The sequence below is a fragment of the Piliocolobus tephrosceles genome, chromosome 13, assembly GCF_002776525.5.
Source record: "Piliocolobus tephrosceles isolate RC106 chromosome 13, ASM277652v3, whole genome shotgun sequence".
Taxonomy (NCBI): Eukaryota; Metazoa; Chordata; class Mammalia; order Primates; family Cercopithecidae; genus Piliocolobus; species Piliocolobus tephrosceles.
In genome coordinates, this window is record NC_045446.1 from 67619719 (window position 1) to 67625718 (window position 6000).

General features: G+C 49.4%; 1 protein-coding gene across 4 annotated transcripts in view; it reads right to left on the minus strand.

Annotated features, from left to right (window-relative positions):
• The window catches only part of PAK1 (p21 (RAC1) activated kinase 1), a 149101-nt gene extending 145579 nt beyond the window's left edge, over window positions 1–3522 (minus strand). For 2 of the 4 annotated variants that reach the window (XM_031936672.1, XM_023209338.3), the window contains exon 1: window positions 2981–3522. The gene's annotated coding sequence lies outside the window, so the exon portion shown is untranslated. The remainder of the gene's footprint in view (window positions 1–2980) is intronic. The other 2 variants (XM_023209336.2, XM_023209334.2) reach the window with 2 other exon arrangements.
• Between the last annotated feature and the right edge of the window lie 2478 nt (window positions 3523–6000).

A 6000-nucleotide genomic window follows, 5' to 3' on the forward strand; every position in this document is an offset into this window, starting at 1 on the left:
GGAAGCTAGGAAAGGAGAAAACTGGGTATGGTATCTTAGGGCTAGCAAGAAAGCGAAAGAAACAAAGCATTTTAAGAGCTTCACAAGGAAGGGAAACCTTTGTGTGGAGTCAAACAGACCCTATAGAGCATGAGAGAAAGACAAAAACCACAGGAGACCAGGAAGAGACAGTTTTAAGTTAAAAGACTCAAAACTTAAGAGTGCTTATTTAGACTTGCAAAACCAAGTTGCAAATTCCCAGGAAACAATCCTGGCTTGGGATATTGCAACAGCAGTTTTCAGGTGGTGGTTAAAACAAACAAAAGACTGGGCTAAAAATTCTTGCAGGCTTTGGCTGGAGACACATAGATGTAGAAGGGGAAAGCTCAACCTAAAATGAATCCCCCAAAAATGTTAGGATCCCCTTGGATTCGCATATTGGACCATGATTCCTATTCATTCTGAGAACTGTTCTTTAGTAAAACCCCAATGTAGCAGCTAGCAATACATAGGATTGAATCATCTTATATTATTCATTCAATAAATACTTGAGTGCCTGCTATATGCAGTCACTATTCTAGGCACTAGGATTAAAGCAATGACCAAACTGACAAAACTTCCCAGTCTCAGGAAGCTTTCATTCTATTGGCAAGAGTGGGGTGGGATGGGATGGGATGGGATGATGTCAAGCAGTGAGTGCTATGGAAGAAAAACAGGGGACAGTGGGAGCTGGCAGGGTGCTGGATTTTATCAAGAGCAGATCTTTTAACCCTGTGGTTCTCAAACTTTAGCAAGCATCAGAATCATTTAAAGGGCTTATTAAAGAAATTCACAAGCTACCGAAAAAAGGCACAAACTCAAGTAATTACAATAGAGTGCTATAGAAGACCATAAGAGTGGTATGTATATGAGCCAGAGGATGGAAGAGCAACTCATTCTATGCAGGAAAAGGAGAGACTAAGGGACTGCATCGCAGAGGCCCAACAAGGACACCTCCACAGGTAGGTAAAGGGTGGAAGGGAAGCATCCAGGAAGAAAACAGAACATGCAAAAGCGAAGATGAGAGTGGCAGGGGAGCCACAGAAAGTGAGGCTGCAAAGGCAGGCTGTGGTCTGATCCCTGAGAGTTTCTTATTCCATGTTAGTCTGAAATTTATCTTCAGAATATGAAGAGTCAGGGGTAGGGGGCGTTGATGTGGTAAGGTTTTGTTTCACAGAAATCTTTCTGGATGCACAGTACCTTCCTTTGAGGCACTGCTTCCTTCAAACCTAGCACAGGGACTCAAAACATGCGCTTAGTAAATGTATATTGAATTGAACTGAACAAGCTTTTTACCAAATGCCCTCTTATGGATGAGGCAGGTCACCTTCCCTGCAGGACTCACTGTGGCCAAGAGAAGACTTGTAAAACAGGTCCAGCAGCCTCAATTATTGCACACTACTACCTGTACAACTGGAGTCCCCCAGAGATTAGGGCAGACCTTCATTGTTTACTTGTCTACCTCACCCATTAGACTTTGAGCTCTTTGAAGACAGGGAATATCTTAATAGACTGAATCCCCATAGCCTTAGCAAGAGGCCTGAAACATAGTAGCTCTCCAAAAACTCCAGTAATGTTGGATAAATGAATTGACTGAATAAGCAAATTTACCAAGGCAGACACATGAGTTCATGTAGTTAAGCGTATGGACAAGCTTCAGGGAAAGTATGGGAAGTTTTCAGCGTCAATGTTCCCAAAACCCTTTTTGAAAGGCATAGTTTCTAGCTGAGGTGGCGGGGGTGGGGGTTATACGCACCTGATTTAGAATTTTCCAAATAGGAACCAAAATGTTATAAGTACTGTGGTAGAAATCCCACCGGGCCAATGGGAAAAAGTCAGTTCTGTCTGAGAGGAGGGACAGGATGGAGGCCAGCAAAGACTTCACAGTGTGGGAATTCTTCAGTGGACTCTTGAAAGCTGAGTCGGTGCTTGCTACCTGCCCGTTTTGGGGCATAAAACCAAACTTCTGGAGCTTTTAAGGCTGGAAGTGATCTGCTCAAGGTCACACAAGAAGTGGATGAAGCCACAAGGTAAGAGATGAGGTATCTGTACTGATAATTCCTACTTTTTCCTGACAGAGTTGAAAGAGAACCCACGAATGTAGGAGGCAAAATTAAAGATTTTTCTCAAGAGCAATTCTTAAAGTCAAGACTAACTAATCCGAATTTTTATTAGTAGCCACAGAACTAACCCTTCCCTTCACTGCTCAGTTTTTGTATGAGTAGAATAATTATCCAAGAGGTTTAAAAACCAAGGACGTTGCTCACAACCCACTACTTCTCAAGTATTCTTCCAAAACATTCCCAGTAATGTGTATTGTTCAAATAGGATAGCGAAGACTACAACAATCATGTCTTTTCAAATGGATTAATGAACATAAAATAACTATAAATCTCCTTTCCCGGCTGTTTTTCACTTCCCAAGTTACAGAATATTCCGCGGTGGGGGAGGGGCTGCGTAAGTCAAGTCCTACCAGCCCTTATTTTTCAGGGAGTAAAATCCTAAAGGTGACTGTCCAAGCCTAGAAGGGGTCATTTATTCCATGCAGAAGGAACTGGGGCGCCGCTTTGCTGTGCCTCCTCGTAGCGGGACAGGGCGAGCTCTGCAGGACTGCAAAGTTCGGAAGGGACTCGGTCCCGGACCGGTACCCGTGTGGGCTCCCAGCTCCAGCCTGGCCTGGCCCCGCCCCGCCCCTTCCCTCTCCCAGGTCTCTCGATTGCCCGGTGTCTGAGACCCGCGACCCCGCCGGTGAGCGCACGGGGGGCCTTTGTTGGCCCGACGGGAGCGGGCCTCGCTGGGCGACGCCCGCCTCACCTTACCTGGCGCCTCCGCCGGCCCAGGCGCCCGGCCCCGCCACGCGAGATAAAAGGGCCCAGACCCCTACTCCACCCGTCCCCACCCCCGCGCCCCGGCCCTGGCAGCCCGGGACGCGAGGGGTACCGGGCGGGAGGCCCGCTCTCACCTTCCGCGCTCGCTCAGCTCCTCTCGGCTCCTCCTCCTCCTCCCGATGGTGGGTGCCGCCGAGCCGGGAGTGAGGGCGAGAGTGTGTGCAAGCTACCCCTTCACTTTCTCCCTCCTACCGCTGCCGCGCCGCCCGTGCCGGGGATGCCCTCAGGACAGGGGAACTGTGAGGGAAGGGATGATGGGGGGGCGGGAGGGAGCGAGGCGACGCGGGGCGGGCGCAACGGGGGGGTGCTGAGGGGAGAGGTGCTAAGAGCTCGGATGGCCTCTGAGGCAGGAGATGGGAAGTGGATGCGGAGACCAGGTTCTTCGAGGGGGCTCACGAGAGCGCGGGGCTCCGTGAAAAAGGGAATAAGAGTCCGAGGGGGAATGCGTCTACGGAGGAGGACGGCGGAGCCTGCGAGGGAGGCGCAGTGGGCGAGCGAGGGGGCGGGAGCGTGTGGGGGAATCCGTGAGGGGGCGTCTACTGTGCAGCCGCCACCTTCGGCTCCGGCTGCAGCCGCGGCAGGGCCGCCTCCCCCGCCTACAACCGCGCTATTGTACGCCGCTCGGCGGCCCTGACCGCCTAGTTCACTGGCTCCCCTCCTCCCCGCCCTTTCCCCCTTCCACCCCCCGCCCTTTCCCCCTTCCACCCCCCGCCCTTTCCCCCTTCCCCCTCGGCCCCCGCCCTTTTCCCCCTCCCCGGCGCGGCGGTGGCTCAGGCGGAGCCGTGCCCGCCCCGCCTCCCGCAGGTGGGAGGGGGCGGGGAGCGCCTGACCGACCCGTAGGAGCGAGGCCAAACCCTGGCCCGCAGAAGGGCGAACGCCTGGGATTGCGTCATCGGCGCGTGACGCCAGAGGCTGGGGAATCACCCGGCTGCTGCGTGACGTCATCGCGTCGCGTCATTCTTCTCGGTCCGCTGTCCGTGGCAGGCAGTTTCCGTGCAGCGTTTCTACCAGACAATTTTGGGACTATTTCTGGGAGGGCTAATGGTGTAGCCAGGATGGAGAAAGATGGCTAACTTCCGTGGCTGAGGATCCCCTTCAGGTTAACAAAGCACCACCGCATCTATGAGCTAGTGTCAAGGGCTGAAATTGAAAACTATCTGACATTGTGTGATCTCAGAGCCAGACATGTATTATGTTTTCTTTGTGTGGGAGGTGGGAGAGGGGACGGGGGTGGGAGGAAGACAAAGAAATTATAACGGAGAAGTTTGAACTACTGTGAACTGATATAGGATTGTGAATTGATATAAACAAGAGTTAAGTTCCTGTGGCATATTTCTGGTCACAAGACATCGCCAAACTTATAAAGACCAAAACACCTCTAATATCAAACATTGAAATCAATGTGACTTATACATACATTCAAGAAAGATTAATAAAAAGAGGCCAGACCAGGTGCCTTGGCTCATGCCTGTAATCCCAGCATTTTGGGAGGCCAAAGTGGGCAGATCGCTTGAGTCCAGGAGTTTGAGACCAGCCAAGGTAACATGACAAAACCCCATCTCTACAAAAAAATAAAACCCAAATACAAAACATTAGCCAGGCATGGCAGCACACACCTGTAGTTCCAGCTACCTGGGAGGCTAAGGTGGGAGAATCACTTAGGAAAAGAATGGGCTTCCTTTGACGTTTTTTCCCCTACCGTGGAGGATACTTTCGATCCAAAGCTTTCTCCTGAGCTCAGATTGTGTATTTCCCAATACCTCCCGAGCAGCATTACCTGCATACTCGTCGTACCTCTGATTCAGTATGTGCGAAACTGAGACAGTATTAGAAAGGCTGAGAGTCCGGGATCAGGTTGCCTTGCTTGAAATCCTAGCTGTTCGGCGGGGCGCGGTGGCTCAAGCCTGTAATCCCAGCACTTTGGGAGGCCGAGACGGGCGGATCACGAGGTCAGGAGATCGAGAGCATCCTGGCTAACACAGTGAAACCCCGTCTCTACTAAAAACTACAAAAAACTAGCCGGGCGAGGTGGCGGGCACCTGTAGTCCCAGCTACTCCGGAGGCTGAGCCAGGAGAATGGCGTAAACCTGGGAGGCGGAGCTTGCAGTGAGCTGAGATCCGGCCACTGCACTGCAGCCCGGGCGACAGAGCGAGACTCCGTCTCAAAAAAAAAGAAAAAAAAAAAAAAAGAAAGAAATCCTAGCTGTTCAAGCCGTAATTTCTCTGTAATAAGTAGTACCTTAACTAGGTCTTCCTAAGCCTCAGTTTTACCATAGTAATAGTAACAATTAAGCCCTTTAGAATGTTGGCTCTCTTATTTTGAAATTTCCTCCCCAAAATTGCTTATGTTCCTTTCCATTCTCAATGAATGAGCCACCATTCAGCAATCCCCTAAGCCAGGAACCTAGACGTACTAATAGATCCCCATTCTTCCTCTCTCAACATCCATATCAAGTTGGACACCAAGTCTTGTAGCTTCTCCTAAATATTTTTCAAGTCCTTGCCTGTGTCGTCTTCTACTACCACCACCTGAACAACTGGAGCAACCTTTAGTCCCTTCAAATTCAATCTGTTTTCCCGACTGGTTACCTGAGCAGCCTTATAAAAGCACAAATCTGATGACATCCTCCCGTTTAAACACCAAAAGGATTTAATTGCTTTCAGGATAAAGTTCAAAATCCTGAACTTGGCACTTTACTACCTGACTGCTTACACTAGCCTTTCTAGCTTTGCCTCACACCATTTATTTTTTGCTCCAGGCACACTGAAATATTAACGTTATTTGAATACACATTTCTTCATGTCTGTGAGCTCTTCCCTACTTATCTGACTGGCCAACACCTATTCATTGTACAAAGCTGAGCTCAAATGTCATTCATATTCGTATTCATTCGACTAATATTTCCAAAGTTTCCCTAAGCCTTAACAAGACTGTAATCCTATAGTATTTCTATGCCTTTCGTGGCAGTAACTGCATTTGTGTACCTGATTTCTTGAGTTCCTTGACAGCAAGTCATATGCCTTTCCATATCCTCAGCATCTAAAACTGCTTGACATATACTAAGAATCAATACATTGTTAAAATATATTTAAT